The sequence below is a fragment of the Chelonia mydas genome, chromosome 9, assembly GCF_015237465.2.
Source record: "Chelonia mydas isolate rCheMyd1 chromosome 9, rCheMyd1.pri.v2, whole genome shotgun sequence".
Taxonomy (NCBI): Eukaryota; Metazoa; Chordata; order Testudines; family Cheloniidae; genus Chelonia; species Chelonia mydas.
In genome coordinates this window covers 38,689,786-38,716,135 of record NC_057855.1, presented here as the reverse complement: position 1 = coordinate 38,716,135, position 26,350 = coordinate 38,689,786, and the positions used below count along the sequence as shown (strand labels likewise).

General features: G+C 42.5%; 2 long non-coding RNA genes across 2 annotated transcripts in view; both read left to right on the top strand.

Annotated features, from left to right (window-relative positions):
• LOC122461801 overlaps positions 1–26,350 on the top strand; it is a 98,893-nt gene that overhangs the window by 34,871 nt on the left and 37,672 nt on the right. The window lies entirely within an intron of this gene.
• LOC122461802 lies at positions 1,688–23,991 on the top strand. Its single transcript, XR_006283993.1, has 3 exons — positions 1,688–1,868; positions 5,855–6,008; positions 23,852–23,991. It is a non-coding gene; the product is annotated as an uncharacterized LOC122461802 (long non-coding RNA).

The following is a 26,350-nucleotide window of genomic DNA, read 5'->3' as shown; positions in this document are numbered from 1 at the left end:
CTACCTCTGCATGGGTGCGCTGGAGGAAAGGGTTTCCTTGCATCATCTCCCCAGGTGGATAGCCAAAATTTGGCCCATAGTTTCTCAACAGGTGGGCAAAAAACATTTACAAAATTCTTTGTAAATATTAATTTGAATAAAAACTACCATCAGTACTCACCAACCCTTTTATTTCCTGGCTGTGTGCATTCATATATGAAAATGTTTGAGGAGAAGCAAGGTGTCACAGATACTTAAGGTTTGTATTTGCAGGGGAATTCTTGCTGTAAGAAGAATTCATAGGGCCATCATGAAAGCTCTGGGAGTCATTTAGTCAGGGAGCAGAAAAATTGCCATGTGACTTAGGTAACCAGTCACTCACAGCATGTGTACAAATTGCAAATATTTCTGCCAAAGCGCTCATGAGAATCCATGGCTGAAATATGTTCATCTGAACCATTTGTCTAAAACTGAGCAAATTAGTGAAACTTGAAGTCTGTTCATTGATAGGTTGGAAGCACAGAAGCGGATAAATGTGTCAAGTAAATTGTTCACTGCAAATGGCTTGCCCTGCTCTAGTCTCCTCTCCTTGAGTATGTAACTCCCATTAATGAATATTTATGAACAGTTAATGTACATTTAGAAGAGAATATACTCCTTGAACTCTGTGATTTTATCCTTCAGTAGAATGCAGTTTCATGCCGAAGAACTGTCAGTTCTGTTTCTCTGGCCATTCCATTCCATCATAAGATAAAACTCTTCTCTTCCCTTTATTTGATAATCTGCACATTACACGCTGATATAATACTGTCACTCACTCAACAATGGGGACTAAAAAAAGAAGCTGACTGCAAATGATGTCACCTCATTGGCAGGGAAGTAGCTTTTTGGAATCCTAACCAACGGTCCCTGTAAATTGTACACATGTGCAGCAATCTTGTCTAATCTGCACAGGTCAGAAACTGTGTCATTCACATCTCCTCTGTGTGGCCCCAACTGGGATGTGGAGTGGACCTTTCAGAACCTGCCCTTCTGCTTTCACCTATCCCCCATGACAGAGTGCCATGCAGCCCTGCGTCCTTGCTGCAGGGGGAATGGAAGTGCTTCTGGTTTTGGGGGATGGGCTTCAGGGAGAGGGAGGAGAAGGCAGCAGCTCAGGGACAACCCTTGGGCAGGAGTTCAGGGAAGGAGCCTAGCTCGGCTCTGCAGTGCTGGCCTAGGGTAGTGGAGACTCCAGAGCAGAGGCCTGATGGGGCCAAAGCACTAACCACCCCACCCGGCCATTGGTTTCCAGGGATGTGGTGGTTGCTGCTGGTGAGAGGTGGCAGGGGAAGGAGCTGGGGCCAGGGCCTCTTCTTGGGAGACCCCAGTTTGGGGGTCTGAACCCTCTGGTTAGGGGGAGATATGCGCCGACCACCACTGGGCTCCTAAGGCTTCTGCTGGGGAGAGAATTGCTTCCCACTGGACCATGTGAATAATAGGGACAAGAACACTGGAGAGGAATCTGCCTGGGGCAGCCCTCCCTACACATCTCTCACCAGACACTGCAACCTCTCCTTACTCACCCTCAACCCTGCACCTCCCCACAAACAGTGTAAGAAGACTTTCTTTTAAAGTGTAAGCTTGCCCAAGGACAAAAATGTACTGCTCAGTGGAGTTTGTAGTCCACTTAGTACAAAGGAAATTTAGAGGGAATGTGGATCCTAACACTGTTTTTTTTTTCTTCTTTGTAGTTATAGGCAATACAAACTGTAAGCGTGAGAACATTACGCAACAAGGGAAACTGTCAACCATTAATCTTCCTATTCACCATTGTAACTGTTGTGGGAAGGGGACAAAGACGCTCTGGCACTGAAGACTTTCTGCATATCCGAAGAGTAGGATGTTAGGTGGGCTAATAAATAGAGTATTGGAATGAGAGTTGGACTCAGGAGACTTGAGTTCTAATCCTGTGTCTGTCACTGATGTGCTGTGTGACTTTAGGATTTACCTCTGTTTCCTCTCCTTTTGCCTGCTTGCCTAGATTAGACTGTTTTGGGTGGCAGGGACTGTTAATGAGTGTTTTTGTACAACATGTAGCCCAGTGGGGACTGGATATAAGCTCGGGCCTGCAGTACAGATAGCAAATAATAGTATTTAGCTTCGTTGCGCAAACTCAGATATTTAGATGTTCACAGCTACATCCTTGTCTACCTGTTTCAAAAAGTTGATAATTCGTGCTATAAAGCTGTTTTTCCTGATTCACTCAAATTATTTTTCACCGTAAAATAAAAGTTTTCCAGAGCAGAATTTCATATAATTAAAGTAAAATTTACATATGAATTGAAAGGCAGGTAACACGTGGCAGATGATTAATAAGTAAAGGAACAAGCTGAAGGTCTGATCCAGAGTCTAATCAAGTCTTTCCATTAACTTCAGGGCTAACAGCGTTTTGGATCAAGCCGTAAATTAGGAACACAACATAACATATTATTTTTTGTTCAGTGTTCAGACAGTGCCTAGCACAATGGGGTCCTGCTCCTTGCTCTTCAGTGCTACCCAAATGCAAATAAATAATAATTTATTTGGCTTTTTTTTAGTAGAGCAAGAACAGTTTCATGTCCTGAATAAAACCAAGATGAAAACAGTGCAATAATTTCAAACCCTAAAAGATTTCATAATTTATTTAGATTATTGTGAACCAACTATGTGTTTGTTGCTCCTGGATTTAGCCAGGTCTGTCAAACATAAGAAACAGTATTTGAAACTGTTGCGAAAGCTGGCAGCAAGTTGCTAAGCAGTGTAGTAGTTTTGTACATGCAGTGCCTCATCATTTTAATGTCTTCCTTGTCTGACATCTTTCTTGATTGTTCATCAGACAAATCACAAAACGCCAAACATGATGTGAAGTATGGCAGGGTCTGTTTGTTTGTGTAATTCCATCTGAACATTTGTTTCCTTTGATTTTAAACTAGTAGTGATATAATTATAGAATCTGTTGCAGGGAAAGATTCTTTACTTTTTCACTATAGTGGGGAAACATGTAACTGTCCCTTTGAAATTTTTAATGTCTGGGCTTGAGGAAAAATTGATACAACATTGTAATTCATAACTTTGCTAGGAGAAAATAAAAGGGAACAATTGAATGCTGTGAATGTCATGCTGCACTTATACTTAACAACTCTTGAGACTTTTATGTGAGCTAGAGTATGGTCTGGTAGTTAAAGGAGAGGACTGAGTCAGGACTTCTTGGCCTCTATTTCAGTCTGGGAATGACTTTCTCTGTGACCTTTGGCCAGTTGCCTGGGTGCATAAAATTAGGTACTGAAGCTCTTGATCTTGCAAGCTCGTGTGTACAGGCAGACTCTTCCAACCACATGTACTCCCACTGAAATCAATAGTGCTGTGTGGGCTTGGGGGACCTCCCATGCACAAGGCTATATGTATTTAGCAATGGTTCTTGGTTCAGGCCACTCGGAACCTAGGCCACATCTGGGGAGGGGATACTGTCAGAAATTATAACTCAGAGAGGCAAACAGTATCACTTGGTACATAGATGGGAGAGACTGGTAAGACATTGCTACCAATTCATCAGAGTTTGAATATCCTCAAATTAGAACATTTGTTTACAAATAGGTTATAAAGTAGCTTCTGCATTTCCTAAGACAGACCCATAATCACTGGACTAAATCTGGAAGAGAAAATGCCACCAAAGTGCTTTTGTCAACTTTGGTTGGTGTCACTGTGACTTTCTTCTCCCTGTGTACTCCACTGTTCCCTTTCTCTACATATCCTCCCCTTGTACCAAGGACCTGTGCAGTATGTGCACAATGAAACCAATGGGAATCTTTCTACTGTCTTAAATGAGCTTTAGCTCAAGCACCACATGCAAGCAGAAGTGGCTCCTAGTACAAGTGAAGCAGTGAGTGAGTGCAGCTTAAATTCAAGGGATACTGGCTCCCTGTCCTGTTTGCATATCACAAGCTCACTCCCCATAGACTCCTCTCTCAATGCGATGATGGTATTTCCAAGAAGGGAATGAAGTCAATGAAGCAACCAATCGGTACCTGTGGAGCTATAAGTTATCACAAGTCCCACATTCTAGAGCAGGTATTGTATTTTCAGGAAATATAAGAACACTATAGCACTCTTGTGGTTGGGCATCAGGCATCAGCACAGGGACATAAAGAACCAGCAGAGATTAGCAGGTATCTGCAGTATGTTCAGTAGTAACTCAACAACACCTCGGAGCAAGAACTCTATGCATCATAATAACCAGTGTACGCAGTTTATGGTGTTGACTTGAACAATTTCATCACCACATTTCTTTCAGAATCATAACTAACTGCAAAATGAAAGGACTACATTTTAACACTCATTCAAATGGCGCTTCAGTTACTGGCATCTGCTACCAGCTACGACAATAGTGAATAAGATATAACTACCAAAGTACTTAGCACAAAAATTTGATAATCCCGTTTGCTCAAGCATAAAAGATTTCTAAATGAGTGTCTGCATCTCAAATCTACACATCCAAAACTTTATCCTACATTCCAAACATTTGTCATAAGCTCCCCCAGGAAGAACCGTGATTAAACTTTGTGTCCTGGAGTAAAACGTGAGGCGTTATCATCTTCTCTCTAAAAAGGTTTCACTAATCTTGACACTTCAGCACACAGTTTAAATTTAGGAATCCTGGATACCACTAAAGGCAGTTCAAGTCTTCTACATACAATGAAATACAACATATCCTCACTCACCGGCTTAGGTCAGAGGTCATCTTTCACCCTTGCCTCTGGTCAGGAACTGAATGACATCCTGAACAACTGGCACTTTGTGTTTTATGATGCCAAGTGACAGTGAAGTAGTTTATAATATGATCTACAGCCTTAAACTGTCTAGAGGGACGTGGAGATGACAATGTTTGATAAATCATTCATGATGAAAGATTAATTGCCACAGAGAAATGAAGCTGAAGAGGCAGAGCATAGGCTACAAATAGCTGTTATGTGTACTCTAAGTACTCTAAGTGTTTTTTAACTCTGAACTGCAGATGTCTTGCGAAAGGAGTGAGAAGGGAAAGGTATTTACTTGGTGCCCATCAATGCTATTGTTATGAGTCTAGCAGAATATCCACCAAAATAAACCCAGCTTTTCAGGGGCTTTATAACCTGAAAATGCATCAGGCAGAAACTAAATATACAAGTAATTTTTTTATGTTATCTCTCTCCAGAACACACATACACAAAATTTAGCACATGCATAATGCCTTACTAATGTGAACTAATTAAATGTCACAATGTCTCTAAAGGGGAAAGTAAGGCATAGGTTAATGGCTCGATTCTCATTTACACTAAGGCTGCTTTACTCTGCTCTGGCACTGTAAAGGGATCTTAAAATGGATATAAATTACATTTACACTTGCATAAAGGCCCCTTTATGTTGCGACAGGTGTGTACACTGGCCTAAGTGTAACTGAGAATCAGATCCCAAAGCCATGTACACTAGTGAGTTTACAATGGCACAGCTGTACTAATGCAGCTGCACTGCTGTTAAGATCGATCTATGCCAACGGGAGAGGGCTCTCCCACGGACAAAATAAAACCACTTCAACGAGAAGTGGTAGCTGTGTTGGTGGGAGAAGTTCTCCCGCCGACGTATCGCTGTGCACACTACCACTTATGCCAGCGAAACTTATGTCACTCAGGGAGGTGTTTTTTTTCACACCCCTGGTTGTCATAAGTTTTGCCAACATAGACATGGCCTACGGTTCTTGACAAAGGCCGCGGTGGAAATCATTGTCAGACATGGAACTAGAATGCAGGAATACTCTGCTCTGAGTCCTGCGTTCAGTCTTCTTGACTATGTTTCCTTTTCTGCTCCTCCTTATGGCCAGAGGTTACATTGATGGCTCAGCAGGAGAGTCAGCTCATCTGAATGCAGCTAGCCACCAGCAGCAGTCCCTGAGGCACCTCTACGGCACAGACACAAATGAGCCTGAGGTCACAGCAAAACTGAGAGACCCACCATCGGCTTCACAGGCTCAAAAGGTCAGTGCTGATGCACTGGGGGTGGGGGCTGGAGAGGAGTTATATGAATAACTTGTACTGTCCGCCCCCGCCCCCCCCCCCCCAAAAAAAAAAAAAAAAAAAAAAAAAGGTCACTGTGACCAACCTTCTGGTCTAGTGTTTTGCTTGAAATTTTCAAGGCTAACCCTGCAATGTATAACCCTATGCAAGATTACTGTTAAAAAATGGAAGCTGATATTAACTGACATTTAAATAGCCTGCAAAATCAACCTTGGGGCTGAGGGTGGAGATTCCAGTCAGCATTGCAGCCCACAAGGCAGACCATAATTTAGGCCCTCAGTTTAAGGGTGCTGTTTAAACATGAGTGATCATTAGGCACCTAAATCTTCAGTGGGAGTTGTGAGTGCTCAGTACCTTTTTCAATACAGGTTACCTGGCATTTGATCCAAAGTCCATTAACTTCAGTGAGCATCAGATTATTGCCTACATTTAGTTGCCTAAATACTGAAATGTGAATATTTGGGTCAAATTACCCTAATTCTAATACAACAGACTTATTCATTGGCACACATGGCTTCCCAGCAATTTCAAAGTAGTGAGGCTATTGCACCAAACAGCCTCCAGATCCCACCAGACTTAGAAAATCAGTAAAACAGAAGATGTGTACATTACTGAAAATCACCTGGTAGCAATTAAAACAATACCTTCTAAGAAGAGAAGATGAACATGCTGTTGATTTAAACCTTGGCAGTGACTGTTTTGTTGGATATATAGGAAGCTTCACATAACATTTCATTAGTATCACAGTGAATTAACTTTATAGTGGTGTAATGCTTAATCCAATTTAGGTTTAGTGTTATTAATGATACAGCTAGGGAAATAGTTTTAAGGCAATTAAACAGTAGTATATAATGTTTCCAAGCATCACGACTGGTAGGCTGATGGCATCACAAAATAACACATTTTAAAAGGGAATTGAAAATGGAAGGGTCGCACTTTCTGATGATTTAATCCTTTGTGTTTGGAAGGGTACCAAGCCACATGAAAATCTATTCTAGAAGTTACAGTGAGTGAGTGAGTAGTGTGCATTTATAAAAGTACATATGCCCTTCCTTCTGCTTACAAACAGCTTGATCCGCATGGAGTGCATATATTGACTTTACCATGAATGTTTTTGGTTTTGTTTTGTTTTAAACAAAAAGCAAGTGCATTGTTGGCTCTGGACTCAAATATAACACTCAATTAGGAATAATAAAGGTTGTACAAGCAGAGTACATTTGACATTCAGAACACGCAGGCTAATGTCTGAACTGAGACAAACACACCACAGAACAGACGTCAGCAGAGTATCATCAGAGTAATGACCATATACTTGTCAATATGTGGAACTCCAAGGTGGTACAGTGTAGAGAAAAGCAAAAGCCTTGTGAATAGAGTATACTGAGTAGCTTAGTTCAATTCGTTCTTACCATTTTCTTCAACTCTCTCTTTCCTTCTGCCAACTACGTTTCTAGTATTTTATTGCCTTAATTCAGCACATCAGACAACCCAAGGGATGAACCACCATCCTCCCCATGTAAAAGTTTCTGAATTCTCCCTGTAGCTCTTTCTGTCACCCCTCCTCATTTTTATTGTACCAGCAAGACTCTTCTAATCCTTCCCTGTCTCCTTTCTTCTTAATCCCCTTTAATTTCTGGCCACAGCCCACAATGGTTCTTTCCTGTCCCCATTTTATCTTTGTCCTCTTTAGGTTACACATTTTGCTGCACACTTGTTTTCTCCTCAGAAATTTTCCATAGCCCTTGAACCATCCACCTCCCTATTCCAGGCCCTTCCTGTTAAATTTTCTCTGTTGAATATCTGTTCCTTCAGTACAAAATATCTCCTTGTCAATAATCTTATGAAAGATGAGGTGTAATGTGACTTACAGCTCGAACAAGTAGATCAGAAAGGCCACCTTTTCCAGAGTCCTCAGCCCAGCTTCCACTTGTGTTCATGGAATTTGAGATCACAAACACTGACATGCGCAGGTGACAAAATTTGCAGTACGAAAGAAAAAAAAACCCACATTTATTTCACCTGTTTGGTTTTTCACATTTAAATCCTTGAAACTTGTACATGGAAAGGATAGTAATAAAGAATTGCATACCCAGACATGCACAAATGAAAGCAATAATTTGAAAACTAGTCCCTGTATTGTGGTTGCAGTGCTCTAGATACACTTCTCAGTATCCTCCGCTTACCTCTTTTCACATGCTCAGTACTAGCCTCTCATGCGCATCTCTCCTATATTCCATACTTTTCTTCCTCTTCTTTGTGCCCAGGGCTCTTTGTGAAATCATCTGCTACCTTTTAAGAAAACAATTTAGTATCTTGACCCCCATGCCCTTTTCTCTTTCAGGGCCAGATTCTGATCTCAGTTAAGTCACTGAAGGAGTGAATAGCATCTTGTTTGGTTCAGTCCCCTCCACATTTGTTCCCCTACATTTTTGTCATTGTCAACAACTCTGTTTCCTTTGGCTCTTCTCTAAGATCTGCCACTGCATGAATCTTTCTTAAATCTAACTTCCTGTTACCCTAACATTCTCTCTACCACCTTGTCTTACCCTTCCCTACCTCAACAAAGTACACCAGAATGTCCTGGATTGTCATCAGCCTGGCCAGACATAGAGAACAGGACTTGATCCCTGTAACAGGCAGCCTGCCCCTTTAAGGGCCAAGGGCCCTGGGTTCTGCCATCCCTGTTCAGTTAGTCCCACACCGCTACACCTGGATGGGATGTTGGACTTAAAAGGAGGAAAGTCCAGTAGTTGAGGCAGGCTGGAGAAGAGAGCAACAGGCAAACTGCTCCTGTGTGGGGCAAGAAGTTAGCCTGGGGCTAGGAATTGCCTGAAGGCTGCAGCCTGCCAGAAGCCTTTGGTAGGAGGGTAGACTTGGCTTGGACTGTTGGGGGTGACTGGTGCCCAGAAGCTGGTGGACACTAGGACAGGCTGTTGCCACTGATGCCTGTCTGCAGAAAAGGGCTGAAGGTTGAGCCCAGTGCATTCAAAGATTCTTTTTGTTTTGTTTTGGTAGGGTTACTATATTTGAGCATTCAAAAAAGAGGACACTCCACATTGGGGTGCTTCGGCCCCGCCCACAATCCACCCCCACTCTGCCCCAGTTTCCGCTCGGCCCCGCCACCGCACCCCACCTCACCCCCTGGCCCGCCGCTGGCTTGCTGTGTCTCTCCTCAGTTCCCCACACACCGCTCGCCTCCTCCCACCTGCCACTCACCTCCTCACTCCCCTGCCACAAACCCCCATGCCAGCACCACCTGCCGCTGGCTCGCCACTTGCCTCCTCACCCCCGCCTGCGCACCCGCCACTGACTCGCTCGCCTCTTCACCCCATCCCCCCACTTGCCTACTCATCCCTCCTGCCGCAGGTCCCTCTGGCTCCTCGGATCAGGGGCAGTGGAGGGCTCTCCAAGTGCTGCGCTCGCCACAAGCGCAAGCTCCGTGGCTCCCATTGGCTGGGAAAAGTGTCAGTGGAGCTGCCGGAGCCGTGGAGTGGGGCTTGCAGGTGCCAGCAGCGCGCAGAGAGCTCTCCGCCCCCCAGACCTGACCCTAAGAGCCAGAGGGACCGGCCTGGGGGCGACGTGGGGAGTCCCGGCGGTGCTTACCTGGGGCAGCTCCTGGGAAGCATCCGGCAGGTCCCTCTGGCTCCTGGGGTCAGGTCGGGGGGTGGAGAGCTCTCTGTGTGCTCCCAGTGCTTGCAAGCCCCGCTCCATGGCTCTGGCAGCTCCCATCTAGGGTTACCATATGTCCATATTTTCCTGGACGTTTTTCGATATTTAAAAATTCCTCCCGGACTGCAATTTAAGAACTAAAAAGCCGGACATGTCTGGGAAAATACGGACATATGCTAACCCTAGTTTTGGTGCTGTTTTTTGGCTTGGACTAAGGGACTCTGATCTCTGGAATGGGTAAGAACATAACTGTGACCTGAGGAGGGCCAAGTCACTGTATCCCAAGGAAGAGGCAGGGTGAAGAGGTTGCAATGTCACCCTCTGCTGTGAAGGGCATTCTGGGATGGTACATCTTGTACCAGCACCTTTGTCCTTCTTTATGGAAGGGCCCTATAAATAGACTTTACACCCCAAATGTTCATATAATCCACAACCCTTTACTGGGGTCTAGATCCTGCTAATGGCTGTAGGAGCTGTGCTCATGGATTTGGGGTGCGGGGATCTGCTTAGTGCCTGACCAAAAGAAAGGACCTTTTTGGAATAAGAATTTGGTTTCTTTACCTTATAAGTAGAATCTGGGGCTTCTATATTCAGTGGGTACATACGGGGGCTGATCTGAATCCCATTGAAATCAGTGGGAGTCTTGCTGTTGACTTGAGTGGTCTTTGAACCAGGCCCATAATTAATTCTGGTGCTATTCAAAAGGGCCTCATCCTGCAGCCCTCATTCAGTCAAAATGCCCATTGACTTCAACTGGAGTGCTACCTAATTCTCGACTACATGGCAGCACCTCAGATTATCTAAAGCAATGAGGGACAATGAGCTGGGAGAGGTGAAGTCACAAGTGAATTCTGAAGATTGTAAAACTCACATTTCCAGGCATAGTTGGGCTAATGCCTTACAGCTAATAACCCGTATCACCATATGTTCTTAGTAAACTATGAAGTGTTTTATTTTGTGGGCTGTGTTATACTGTGGTCTGGTGGGGAGCGCTTGTGATTCTATGTTAGTCTGGTTGTGCTTTTAATCTTGTATGCTGCCTTGGGCTCAGGTGCTTTAAATTCACATCAAGTAAATAAATGTGCAATTGGCATGTCTGTAAGACCCTTTAATGTCACAGTTTTAGGCAACAAGCTATAGTTTCTCTTGAGAGGGTTTCATTTCTGATCTTATTGTTTTTGGTTTGATTCAGAGTCTGTTCTCTGTTGCTGTTTGCCATACACTATGCTACAGATATATTTAAACAAATGATAGATGTTAGTTCCAAATATTATTCTTATTCTAGTCCTATCACCTGCTTCTCTCCATGGTCTCTTTAGTATTGACAAAATAGCTTTCATTTTACTTTAAGCCATCAAAATGCACTTAAGAGGGGAAATAACATGTCTACATCCTCAACACTGCAGTTTTATTGCGTAAGTTGACATGCCAAAGATATGCAATTAAATGATTTGGAGTAACACAGCACATTTTCCATATCCTATCTGGATGAGATCTTCTGATGAGAAAGTATTTTTGTCTAGATACACGCATTTGTGTAACTGGATTTTTTTTTTAATTAAAGGATTTATCTGCTGGATTTGAATCTTTAATTATCTATGTGAACATGCACAAATATGATTAGAACATTTGTTGTGTTATGAGAGTCAGTACACAGTTTGGCACGAACACAATCAGGCTGAGGGGAAAATGCTGCATGGAACATGGCTATCTGACATAGGTTTACTTGTCTGTTTTTGTTTAATCTATCCAAAGTTATCACTGGAGACTAGGTAAAAAACTGAAAGTTTGCAGAATTCAGCTGGCAGTTAAAATCTGCTCTGGGTCTCATTTGCTGTTGTGGAGTTGCTCACACCACAGCCAAGTCAGTGTGAAATGCCATCATTCTGGCTTGGGAGGAGTTTACACTCACTTGTCACTGACCTAAATTACTACACAAGGTGCAGGGCAATGGATGGTTAAGCCCTGAATGTACACATTATTTGGATGGATTTCCCCCACTTGGAAAGTGCAAAGAATTCCCCCATTGGAGGGGAACTCCCAGGTGTGTCAGATGTTTCAGCTTTGGATCTTATGGCCCCCACTCCTTATCCCCCAGCATAGGGGGCACATTGGGGAATGGAGAGTTATTTGTGGGTCTTTTCGGGTGTTTGGTGGGGTGGGCAGAGGCCTGGCAGAGCACTGCTACAGCAATCTTGCATTGACTTAGACTCCTTTAACTACACTAAGTCAATAGCACTAAAAGCTCTCTGCATGCATCAGAGTTGGAGCTGGCCTTGAGAATCTAGGAGCTGGAACTGGTTCCCTGCTGTTCTTCCTCTGCAATGAGCAAAGCTCTGCACAGGAGAGGATCTAGCCCCAAGGGTCTGCCTGGTGAACATAATTCCATCGTGCTGTGTTTTCCATTTTTAATTTTTCTGTTTTCCATTTAGTTTTGAGAACAGAATCCTTATCAGCATTCAAGTCATAATACAAGTAAGTCCTTAGCTGAGGCGATGTAAATAGGTAATTAGTAACTGTCAATTAATAAAACAGTGGAGCACAATAACCATAGACTAGTTCTATAGCCTGTAAAGAAACACCACTTCCCATCTTTGTCACAAACTTCCTTTCTTTGAAAGTTAGCACTTTCATGTGGTACAGATTAGTAGATGGGTTATACCCACTGGACCAAACTTTACTCTGTTATACACTATGCCATTCCAATTCCTTCAATGGAGTTGCATGGGCATACAGGAAGGTAAAATTTGGCCATTGGTTTTGGACTCAACCCAGTTTCCACTTGCACGTTCAGTTTTCAGGTATGCCATTTCCCCTCAAAATTTCCTAGAGAGGGCCCGTGTTTTGTAGCTAATTTAAGGATGGGATATTGCTGGAGCCTGTTTATGATTTTGGCCTAAGGATTTCTGAAGCTGCAATCCCTGGAAAATTATAAAATCCTAGAAATCAGAAATGAAAAAGGCTCATTACAATGCATCATTCAACCTATCCTTATGCCAAAGCAGGGTTGTTCTGTGCAGTTTATTCTCTAGTGCTTTGTCCAGACTTGTTTTAAAAGGCTGCTACATGCTGCTCACAATTGGTTCTGAGTGTTATATTCTTTAACACTTAAGTGCATTCTTCTTGAAAAGCATGTATTCACATTAAAAATATATTAATCAAATGGACAAGTTAATTTACATGCCTCTTGGAAAACATAATTCTGTGAATGACCAGTGAGTAGCCCATCTAGTATTTATTTATAATGAGGCTATCCAAGGCTCCAATTGCAGGAATAATTTTATGAAAGATGCATACAAAATTCTATTTGGAACAATGTCCACCACTAAAGCCCTAAGAATCCACCAAAAGTGAAATGATTACTCTTGCCTAGTTAAAAAAACATATTTCAGAGCAATAATTTAGGGACAGCTTCCCTTTTCTGCAGCACTGCACAGTGCAAAGACAAGAAACAGAAATGAGGTTAGAAATGGCCCAGACATTGCATATGGAGGGAAGTCGCAACTAGGCTGCCTTTCTCTCCTTAGCTTATGGAGATCCTTTTGCCTAAATACCATGTGGTTGGAACTCCATTGGTATTTAAGGACTGGGGATGGAGCCGAGGAGCAGCTGTTTTGCAAAGCATGCTCTCCTAGAATGGGGGCATAAATTCAGTGGGATATTGCAGCAAAAATTATTCTGGTCAAACCGCAGAGGTCAATGGGAGGTTTTTGTGTGTGTGAGAGAAGTAAGCAGGCTTTAACCCTGTAAGTAGTAGTAATAGTTTTGAAGCTCATTAAAAATCAATCTTCTCACTTCAACTGAAACAAGTGATTTTTTGTTAATTTCAACTAGTCTTGTTTTGGTGCCACACCCACATATGTATTTTGGTTAATAGAGGAAAACCCCTTTATAGCCCAGCAGCCAAAAGTTCACCCTCCCCATTGGAGGCACCCATCTTTTCCCAAGAATGCTTGACTTTATTGGGCAATTCATGCAAGTGGTGAAAGCTTAAGTTTCATGAGTGATTTTGCAGACTTTATGATTGCCTTGTCATGGAAAGAAGGTGTTTAGAGGACACATCAGGGTAGCAAAATATCTTTTGCTTTTAATACTTCTGCAATTCTGGTATCAAGTGGCATTGGCTGTTTTTTAAATGCTAATAGCTAAAATCTTGAAGCCCTTACTTGGGGCCAGATTCTGATACCCTCACTCACATCGATTACCTTGCCCCTCTAGTTGTCCCATTGGCTTTGCGAGAACTAGAAGAGAAAGATACTACACTCAGTTTGAAGAAATGTATGAGAATCTTGCCCTCTATTTAAATTCCCATTGATTTTAACTAGGGTTCAGTTGAGTAAGGGCTAAGGGAAAACCTCATGATTTGGCCCATGTCCATCAGATAATACCAATAAGGCACAATGCAGCAAAATAAATGCCTGATTTCTGCATAAGGCCATGGAAGCCCCGAATTACTGGATTTTGTGGAATCAGCCAAGAGCTTACAGTATGAAAGCCAGACATTTTTACTGAATCAGGCCCCTTAATGAGGAGCTACTTTAATTTAAGTGTGACCCTTCTAATAAAGCTCCAGTTGGTGAATATCTCAGCTGGTAAGATTTGTAAGAAAAGCGTGTCATATTTTAAATGGCTAGGATGAAATATGGTGTACAACTTTGCACTCCATGGGAGTGCATAAAAATAAATCCAAGATGAATAAGACTTGGCAGGCTCTTTCACATATGATCTCCCTGCTTACAGTATGATTTGCTCACACTACTTTTGACTCTGCTGTAGAGTGCAATACAGTCCAGTTCAGACCCCAAAATAACTGTGTGGGGCTACTAACTCCAAGGGTGGAGAGAGACTTAATCATGCAATGAATCTATACCCTGTGGAAGGAGTGGCTGTAATCCCCTGTGGTCCTGCCCTACCCTGAAGAGCAGAGCCAATTGGGTGTGTCAAGAGAGCAGACTCCACCTGGTTTAGGGATGGTACTTGCATACTTCCCTCTGCACACCAGGAAGTTCAGAGAAATAATCTGCCTCTCGGAGGAAGGTTCTTTCCTTGGTGCGGCACTGCTCCTGACTCATGGCTGCACCTAAATGGCACAACTGAGCCCACAGTGTAGTGCTAGGAGTACGCACACAAGTGAGTTGTGTGTTGTAGTGTCCATTAGTCTCCTTGGGATGACCGAACAGGCCCTCAGTCGGAAGGAAATGACCACTTAACAATGACAATAACATCACCTTCACATCTCTATCTAGTCCCATTCCAGTCTAGGAATGGGGATGGGCTTCAGAGCCCGAACTCCAGCCTAAACGTTGTCTACCCAGCTATTTCTAGAGTGCCACTGGGAACCCCGCTACTCAAGTTTATTGACCTACGCTGGAGGGGCTCTCTTCTGGGAGCTCTGTTGACAACCCTTGGAGGCTATGAGATCCTGAATGAACATACACATCCCAGGTGGACTCTGAGATCACCCAGAACAATAAACCTTGATAACTGCAACATCAGGCCTGACAAGCAGTACAGAAAAGGGCAAGCTAAGATAAGTTTCACAGCCAATGTCTGATATGCATTTATCTGCATTCATGATTATTAATGTTGACTCATTATTCATTAACAACATTAGACTCTGTGAAACTCCCATCCGTATAAGCAGTTTGCTGGAGAAGATGAGGGCGTACATACTTCTCTTTTCAGCAGGGAGAGATCACCTGATAACAGGGACCCAACGGCATGACTTGAGAATGTGGCTGGAGAGTCACTTTAGGAGGGTGGAAGTGCTGTTTCTTTTCCCTGCCTGTTGGGGGCTAGGATGAAGAAATTAATGTGGTTTTTTTAAGATGATCTATTGAGTTACCAGACTCCTTAGAGACCATGGTAAGTTTTTCCAAATACCTGAAGACACTTTTCCCTATACATGGGAGGCAGTCAAACTGCCACACTTTTCCCCTTGGACCTGCAGGACAGGTGTACCCTGAGCTACCAGTCTATGACAGACACTTGCTCAGCAATATGACACAATAGTCTGAGCCTTGGTTCAGGCCAAGGATTTTTGCCACTTATTACCTTTATATGTTATAACATAAACCCTAATGTTTCTTGCATGTGTCAGTTAGCTGTGCTTTGTACAGTACCAAACAGCCCATGTTTATAACTGAATCCATTTTGATTTCATGCTTTTCTATTTTCTGGACTCTGCTAATCAAACTGGCTTCTATTTAAGATACCTGGAGGTGGAGGCTGTTTTAAGTTGGGGTTGGATGCATTTTGGGACCTTGGAAAGAAGGAAAGTGAACCTTAGAGGAGGCTGAGTCAGGAAGAGAGGTAGATGATAGGTGAAAGGAGTTGTGGTTCTCCTCCTCGATCAGTGCTGAGAAAGGGCTTGTGCTAGGCCACTGTGGGAAGGAGAAGAGCCAAACACCCAAGTGGTGCTAGCAGTAGTTAAGTCTCTTTGCTTTAGTGGAACATAAACCTCCCCTCCTCTTAGGGCTTGTCATCATATAGTGTGCTACACTGGCACAGCTGCTTTAGTGAAGATGCTACTATGCTGATGGGAGAGCTTCTCCCGTCGATGTAGTTAATGCACCTTCCCAGGGAAGCAGTAGCTATGTTGATGGGAGAAACTTTCCCGTCGACGTAGCGCCGTGTACAGAGGAGGTTAGGTCAATATAACTATGTCGCTCAGGGGTCTGGATTTTTCACATCCCTGAGCAATGTACTTATATTGATATAGGTCTGTAGCGTAGACCTGGCCTAAGCAGAATTGTAGCCACACTACATCTATCAGGTATTTACTGAGCCTCTTAGATAGCATAATGGAAAAGAAATGAAGCAGGCTGATTTATTTTGTGCTCTGGGGAAGGGTTGTTGAGGCTTACAGAAACGGAAAGAAAGAACAGTTAATTGCCATTCTCAAGCTAACATGCACGTACCCCAGAGAGACTTCCCAGAGATCGAGAATAAAATCCTGGCTCCACTGAAGTCAATGGCAAAATTCCCATTGACTTCTGTGCAGCCAGGTTTTCACCCAGAGAGACTATGAAACTAAATGGGAACATGTCCAGGGCCTGGGAAGGAACAGAGCTTTAACACTTCCCATACATGTGCTCTGATTGCTGGGGTCACTGTTTAAAAAAAAAAAAAAAAAAGGCAAGAAATCCTATTCCTTGTCATGCAAGAAACTTTCTGGTGAATGCACTGAAGTGCTATGTAGGAAATGCACAATATCTACTCTACTCCCCCTGTTTACAACAACAAACTTTAAAGGAGTAATTATTAGCAGTAATGGATACACGTTTGGTCCTGTGTGTAGACTGGTGAATCCCCAAAGTCAGGTACCTAAGTCTGAGAGAGACCATTAGGCATATCAGCATAGTTGTTATCTATGTGAAAGGAAATGAATAGGTCTTCAGAAGAGAGGTTAACTACTTCCTTAAGGCCCAGTCCTGTTCTCTCTCAAGTCAATGGCAAAACTCCCCTGACTCAAGTGTGGTGCAGGTTCAGGCCCTTAGAGACCACTACTAGTTTAGAGTGAACTGAAAATCACCTTACCTCTCAAGACCTAAATTCAGGTCCTCATGTTTCTCTGTTTTCCCTGTGAAATAGTTCATGACATAACTAACACCTAAAACAGAGCAGTGTGCTGCATTCCAAACAGTGCATTAGGTGTTACTGAAGTCAACAATTGTAGAAGGGGATACAAAATCCCAAGGCTTGGTACTCCACCATTGACAGATAAGTGAAGGTAAGCAAATGATTTTAAACCATTCAGATTAAGAGTGTGTCTCACTCCATTTTTTCTAAAACAAAGCATATTTTCTATTAATGATCTGAGATCTTAGGTTTCATGTTAATTATACTATGTTACTGTTTACGTAAGTCTGCAGAATGCTATAAAGAAAAATCAAAAGGAGAGATCCCTGTCTCAAGGTGTGGAATGCTAGTCCTTGGCAACGTTCTGGCTGACTCACCCAGGATTCTTTTGGAGACACTAGGGGAGCACACCCCAAGGTGGGAGCGACAGCCTTTTTCAACATGAAGGCTGTGTGTACTCTTCCTACTCCAGTGACAGTTCAGCTCCTCTGGCTATGTGGAAGCAGGTGAAGAAGTGGCTCTAACTTTACCTCACCTCTGTCTTTGGGGAGTCTAGCACTGCTGGCTGAATTAGGCTCCTTTGGCCATGTGTTTAAGAAGCCCAAGGCCTGGGAATGCTCTCCTGTATCTATTTAGCTTGTCTATTGCCTCATCATGATATGTTTGTGGTTGACCTGTGTGCCTGGGCACAAAGGTGCCTTCTAGAGTAATCTCCTACCCCTTCACACCAACTCAGGGCCAGCCATAATGTGATGTACCCATGCTCACACTATCAGCAGAGTCCAAGCATGGAAACGACCATGGAAACTGAACTATCCCTTAAATACCCTACATTTGTATTTATTTCCCATAACATATAAAATATTTCAATTCACATTTAAAATTTCACTGGTTGGGTATAGATAAATTTACAGGACACTTAAAATGTATTCTTTTAGGATCTTCATACTAAACACCTAAGCCACAGTAATATTATAAAAGAGTGCTCATTAGGTGACACATCCCTCTGCAAATAAATATAGGAATATCTGGAAACTAAATCCTTCTTTCAGCATCTAAGTTTACACATTCCATTTGGTCTAACCATGAGGACAGAATGAGACCACATCCAATCAATGACTTATATTGCTGGCAGAGCCCCTGCCCCGTTTGCACATTGGACTAGGAAATGGGAAGGAGTTAGTGTTTTGTCTATCAGAGAGGTTTTTAATAAATGGCCCATGGGGAATCTAAGCTCTTGTTACAGCGAGTTCCATTTGGAAGAGAAGTCTGTAATGGAGGCATGGTAATAAAGAAGTGTTAGAATTACAGTATTTTGCGAACATATTAGATTAAGCCCTACAAGAAGGTCGAGTGCCTGGGTTATCTAATCTGCTTCTGTGTCTGGTTGAAGTTCTTTAATGATCAAGAAATAGCTGATTTTGCAAAATGCTTTCCAGCCAATAATGAAATAATAAAAACAGCTGCATCATTTGTTTTCTTAGGGCTTTACAGTGTAACAATCCAAGCTTTTGCTGAGCTTCAGCTGCACTGGTTTTAGAACCAGTAATATGGAACTGCCTTGGCAGGAAATAAAAGGCACCTCTCTTCCCTTCCTCACATAGACCATTCCTCTTCCCATGGTACATTTTTGCCGATATCTGACATTAACTCTGCTGTATTCCTATTGCTCCAGAAAAGACTTTCTGTTCCCATGGATGCCATATTCAGCTGGCATTTCTAATACTCAAGTGCACCCCGGGGTCCTTTGCACTGCCTGTCACAGGAACCAGGCCAAGATCTCAGTAGCATAGTACCAGAATCTCCTGGGCTCAGGTGTCAGTCAGGGCGTCTGAGCTCTGAAAATGCTGATGACCCTCCTATATGTTATCATGCAGATTACCTTCTGAGATGTGGCAACCAATGGAGAGGATTCTGAGAGTAAATCTGAGCTTCTGATATGGTTCCACGTCTCAGTATGAAAAAAATCAGATCTGCTGCAATGGGAGCCCTGAAGATATAGGGCTGTGAGTGGGAGCCTGGGGACAGCCTTTAAATACAATGAGGGAAAAGACAGTTGTGAAGTTCCCACACACTTTGACCAACAAACACAATCTAATTGGATAGGAAAGGGTCACAGGATTAGCCTAAAATGAGTCATGATTGGCTGGTCAATACAACTTGAATTCATTTATTGGAAACTATTTTTGGATACAGAGGCAAACCCCCTATTACATGGGTTCATCAAGTCTGTTCCAGTGTTGGACTCTCAGGCCATCAAGCCTTTGTGGTTGTGCAAGAACGGACCAAATGGTGAATGATCACTACGGCCAACTGTCTGGCTAAGCATTGAAGAGAAAGAGAAGTAGAGTGTTTGGCAAGCAAAAGGTGTAATACTGTATTTATTATCTATGTATATAAATTTAACTTTAATCTAAACCTCATCTTGCACCTCTATTTTAGATTATATGCTAAATCATAACCACTGCCAAGGGACTGGTGAGGAAATATGCCCTTCTGTTGTACCTAAAGTGGCAGAGCATACTGACACATTTACGTTTCTCCCATCTGTTGTATGCGATGTGCCTTGTGGCCTAATTATTATTCCCCTTCCCTGGAGTCTGTTATCTTTCATGAATGGAACCTCTTAACTGAACTGCAGCTCTATATACAGGTCTATCATATCTATGCAACATTAACTTAGCAGTTCTGAAATAACTGCTTAGAATACATTTAGTAATAATAATTAATGCTAATACTTTGAATGTATACATCCTCTTTTGACTGAGAATTGCACAGCACTTCTACAAACGTGAGTAAATATTATGCCCAGTTTAGAAATGGGGAAACTGAGGCACAGACAGGTTAAAGCCTTCATGTTCAGAGCGTACACTAATTGTGGGTGACTCAGTTTCTGAGCAAGTTGGACACCCAAACACTGAGGCACTAATATTTGTAGATACTGTGGAAAATGGGGGTCTAAGTGACTGGTATCTATCTACCTAGGCTTTTATTCCTCACTTCTGGTCATATACTGTGTCAGTGGCAGAGCTGGGCCTAGAACACAGGCATCCTAACACCCAGTCTCCTGCTTTAACCGCCAGAAACTGTCTCCAGAAGTGAAATACAACTTGGTCTCTCTTAGTTTGTATGGCAAATATGCAGCTTCTGATAAAACGTAACCCTTCATCAGGGGCTCAGTCTTCCCACATCTCTTAAACTTCTCCCCCACCCCCAGTGCTTGTGAAATGTGCTGAACTGATGCCCTGAACAAATAAAGTCCTCTATCCACAGGCAGCAGTACTTTTTCTTTGTTTCCACCCCCACCTGCAGTGGCCATATCTAGCTGTGAGAGGATAGTTGAGGTTCCATGGTCCTGTCAATATTCAGCCTCTTCTGAGATTGTGAACAAGGGTACAAATTAGTGCAAGTTGTGTGGTGGTGTGACATAGACACAGTGCTGGGTAAAATCCACAGCCAGTGGAGCTACACTGATTTATACCAGCTGAAGATGGATCTGGCTCTACTACAGTGTTTTCTAACCTTTTTCCATAGGTCACCTTTTCCCATGTCTGGACTGCCCAGAATTCATCTCCCCTTTTATCAATATGGCAAGGGCATTGGTGGTCATGACCCCCCTGACACCTGTTAAAGAACACCTTGGGATTGACCACTACAGGCTGAGAATGTATATCAGATTCTGCTTCTGGAGGGAAGCATTCACAGTTCTGCACAGGGAAACCCACGTTCAGCAATGTCGTGGAAAAATTAACCAAGTGTTGTGTTTGGATCAGAACCAGGTCTGAGGCTCCTTTATTGATTACAAGCGCAGGGGGGTAACAGCTCTAAGTAGCTGCCCACCAATGCAAAGCACATGCAGCTTTTTAAAGCTTAAAACCACAGACTAATTACACATACTTCCGTATTAATTACCTTATTTGGAATACATTGCAAAATTAACACTGGTTAAAAGCAAAACCAAACTTTTCCTGTTATTGACAGGTGTTTTCCTTTGCGGTTAACATTTTTTTTAACTTCTAGCGGTTATGGTTACATTTCTTAAGCTGTTCTGTGTGCAATCGACCCTCAATGGAATTTTCCACACTCTTTTCTTATGCTTTATATACACAGTTAGCTTGACCAAAGTTTTAGGCCTACTTGGGAAGTTTAGGCCTACTTGGGTCCACTGAATTTTTCCTCCACAGCAAGTCACCCTTGTCTTTTCTGAGCTCAAACAAGTAATCCAAAACCTTGCCATCTGTAAGCCCATGAGCTTCAGTGTGGAAGAAGAGATGCTGATGTTCTGTGCCCATTTCTTCACCTCAGACAGTGCGCTGGACTTAACTGTAATAAAGTTTGCAGCTTTTTCAGTTTCGCTGCTATCCCTTTGCTGCCAAAGTTTCTTGGTGAATTCACCAGTGGACCAACATTGCTTTGGGCGCAATAGACTGGATTGTAGCCACAAACCCACCTGTCATAGTTCAGGCACCATCAGTACTAATACCAATTACAATGATGCCAGTCCAACCCAGCTGCAAGAATGGATTGTTGGAAGCCTCAAAGTTTGTTCTCCGCTGTAGCATAACCTGTGAGAAGACAAAACAGGAAGTCCTCATGTATGGCCCCTTCCTGCTTGTGCTAGACAAATGTTAAGTCGGGCAGAAGAAGACGTAGTTTCATCCAGTTGTACTGAGAAGATCTAACAGCAGCTCTTCCGAAAATCTGCAGCCATGTGAAATTTATCAGCTGACATAGTCATTGAAGAGGGGAATCGCTTGGGCTTGATTGGCAGCAGAAGTTTTCAAGATAACATTAATAACATCTGGAACAGGGTACAGTCAATGTTTCCTCAAATATGAGGTTTGGTGGCTTTCTCTAATTGCAGGGACCCCAAGCATGATGTTCAGAGGGCTTTCATGTTTGCAGTATTGCCATTTAAGAAATCAGTCTTCTAATTTTGTAAATCAATAAGTTTTCACTTGAAGAATTCAGTGGGTTTCTTCTGCAAAGAGAAGATGGCCTAATGCTTTCTCCTTCTATGGTTGTATGCATGCTCCAGAATCCTATTGCCAGCTACTGAGGCAGCTCCTTTGAAGTATTGACATAGCTGGAGAGCCTACCAGTGCACATTTTGGTCTGAGCCCATCAGAGAGGAAAGACATGCTGCAAGTAGTTAGATCTATAGGAGAGGGAAGAAAGACTAACAAATGGGGATGATGGTCCTGACTGATCTGATGTCCATCACTACAGGGAACATGCATCGTAACTCAATTAACTTCCCTTTCAGGACAACATTGGAGAACAGGAGGCAGATCCCAGCAGCACAGTAAGACAAAACACAAATTACTGAGTGCCTGGCTTCAGCAAAATGATGAATTCTGTGGCATATTGGGGAAATTGGCCAATTCCGTGGCTGCAGAGTCAAAGCCGAAGTGAGATGACTGGAGCAGTTCACAGTTCTTAGAGCTATTTTGTTGCTCTGTCAGCAGATTCAGGCAGGTACTTCTTCATCGGTTTATAGTTCACATTTCTGAAGTGGAGTATCTTCACAACTGTAACAGCTAGGAAGATAGATATATTTAAATATAAGGGTAAGAGAGAGAGGAGGGAAAAACTGAGGGTAATCACAACCCTCCTGAAACTTGTTTGTGACACCACCCAGGAACTCATGACCCACAGATAGAGAAATCTCCCCTACTGGACAATGTCCAGCGGGAACTGGACTGAAATCACCAACCCATTTCATCTAAGCCCCTGAGCAACCATAATATTGAAACAACTTTTGTTTACTACCAACCTGGGCTGTACTTAAACTAGTGACTTAGCAGTTAAACCGGAAATGATGAAGACCGTTAGCTAGCCATCACGGCTTCCCCTCACCTTCCTCAGATTTATTCTGTAAATGAACAGGAATATATTCCCAGCTGATTTCCTGCTTTGATTCCACTAGACCCAGCGGCTGGCTGTGGAATTTTAGCTGAGCTGCTTGAAACATGCTTTGGCTTCTAACAGAGAATCTTGAAGGGAATGAAGCCATCATTAGCAATTCAGTTTTCACTGTAGTCTGTTGGTGTGATTGATTCAGCCTCCCCTTCCTCTCACGTTACGTAGTCACACAGCTATTTTTTACTTTTAAAAACTTAATCCAGTACAGAACTAGATTCTGCCACTTACATATCTGCACAAGATGCTAGATGGCAAATTCATTATTCCAGACTGGGACTCGTGCCCTCAGCAAACATATTTAACGCACATACACTGTCTGCACTCATGGCCCATCTGTTTGGATGGCATAGTGCCTGATCCTTGGGGCATAGGATCCAAGTATTGATGGGTTTAATTTGGCAATATGTATGACGCTGCGAATACCATCACTTCTTCAGGAGGTACCTCCTTGGAGGCTGTACTGACACATTAGAACCTCATAGCCTCTTTCAACTGGTGTAATAACTTTTACATTTTGGTACTACAGAAAGAGTGGCTGAGTGGTGGACAAAAGGGAGACATGGAGTTGAAGTGTGCTTGTTTTGGCTGCTAGTAGTGCAGTTAGATCTGTAGTTGTTGTTGTCTGTCAGGTAAATGAAGGCCTCATGGAGAATCAAAACACCGAGTTATGAGAAATCAGTGTGCCAGCAATGCCACATGTGATAATGGCTCCAGATGACAGAACTACAAAGAAGAAAATCCAGCAGGGCCCTCAAAATAAGAAAGCTACAGAGTGAATATGATTCTTTTGAGTAGCCAATACCAGGGAGTGCATTGCACTTTCCTGTGTTTTAAAAGGTTTTTAAAAAAGAGATCTTCTACCTGTTTGATCTTCTCTAGTATCAATCTGATGGTTCAGAATAGAGTTGGAGATAAAAGCACCCATCAGTTACAGTCAATTATCTTTGTGTCTACGTCTATTGCACTAAACTACCCTTCACTGGTGGTGATGTATTGCCATTATTTCAATAGAGATGCCATCTTTTAAAATGACTTCATAATAACAGGGCTGCTATGGGTAGGATGCTTGGGGCAGGTGAGAAATCCCACACAATCTAGTTTCTGTAGTTGGGAGCGTACGTGTCTCAGTAAAGGAGGGAGAATGGTCCAATGGCTTGGGCACTACCTTTGTACCCAGGAGACACAGATTCCATTCCTTGCTCTGCCACAGACTTCCTGTGTGATATTGGGCAAGTCAGTTAGGCCCAGATTTTTAGAGGTAATTAAGCATTGCTGCGCTCAGTGTTGCAGTGCCTAACTTGTTTAGGAGCCTAAATCACATTTTCAAAAAGGTTTCAGGCATTTAGGAGCCAAAATCCCAGTTAGGCATTGCAACATTGAGAACAGCAATGCTTACATACGTCTAAAAATCTGGGCTCTGTATCACTGTTCTCTATCTGTAAAATAATAGCACTTCCCTAACTCACAGAGGGGCTGTGAGGTTAAATACATGAAAGATTGTAAAATGTTCAGATACTGTGGTAATGAGGGCTGTATTCAGTACCTTAGGTAGAGAGATGTGTGTGCAGATATTGAGCAGAAACGTACTTAGAGTGGGGTTTTCAAATGTCCTTAGAGGATCTGCATGCCCAGTTCCATGACAAATTATTGCAAACTGGGTGTCCAAATTCCCTTGGCAGCTTTGAAATTCCCACCTGTGGCCTGTTATTAATTTTGCCAAATGACGATACAGACATTTTAGGTTGTTATCACACTTTTTTTTTCCATTTTGAGAGATGTTACTGATTTCACTGTTTTTCTTCAATGTTAAGTAGAATCTGTCATTACGATAGACACGTACACATTATGATAGACACATACATAGCTTGCACTTTGACAAATTTCTACCTGATTTTATTTGGGGACCTTGTTTCTAGGTTCTCACCATATATATGTAAAATTCGGAACCCACCTATATTTGACAATATCCCTTTAAGAGAATTCATTGAAAACTTCAGGACAGAACAAGCAGATATGAAGAAAAGGAAATCATGGGTGACATATAAAAACCCTAGGCAGTATATTGGTTAAATATAAATCAGTGATTTAGCAATAGGTTAGTATTTCCACCTTCTTGCTGCTCCTTAATGAGTCTTTCAAAACTGATAACATTTTAATGTAATTTTGATTGCCTTATCCTGGATGTCAGTCTCATAAGTGTGTTGCGTGATGCCAAATTACTCTGCTCAGAGGGAGTGAATATAATTAAAGGTGCAAGCACTCTGTTTTTGATAAAGGGATTTGAAAAGAGTTTATTTTGTACTTAAAAAAATTGAGTTTCATGGAAGTAACTTCAGACTTCAGTTATGCCTCTGTTTAACCCGTTCTTTGCCACATAGTTGAGTAGTTCCATGGCTGTTCACTATGGAAAAGGATATCAGTGAAACAGATGTACATATTGCCTAATCCATAGAGACTTCTGGTTCTGAATGGCCTTCCTAGAAAGTGTGGCATGTATTCCAATCATGCGCATGGTGGATTTAATAGGGATCGACTTATAATGCAACCCCTGTCTCTGTATTGACTGGTAACTGACTAGCCATTTTAACTGTTACATTGCTATCTTCATCAGGCATGTTTGCAGTAACTTTACACAACACAGTTGGAACCAGTGGAGCTGGGGGAAGCAATGAACTTCCCCACCCAATGTGGACACTCTTCCCCAGAAGCAATAATATTCTCCAAATATTTTAGCGTTTTAGTCAGCAGCAGTGAATATTCAGTTATAGTCTAATCAAGACCTCTTTCCCCACCAATACATCCATCCTGCCTCACCATTCAAGCCCAGTGTTGCCATCTCTTGTGATTTTATTGCAGATGTTTGATATTTTCCTCACAGCCCCAGCTCCGGGAGTTGAATATTGCCTTTCACTAAAAAAAAAAATTAATAATAATTTCTAGCTGTCATGGAGAAAAGTTTGAAAGTTTGAAAATGTGACTGTAGTGCACCCCAAAGGCTCAAATATCAGAAAGCAAATTTAAAAGAATCCCCAAATATTGTATTTGGTAAAAGATCATGATTCTTAAGCCAATCTCATGATGTTGAGGGGACCTGACTCATGATTTTCAAACATGTGAAGATGGCAATA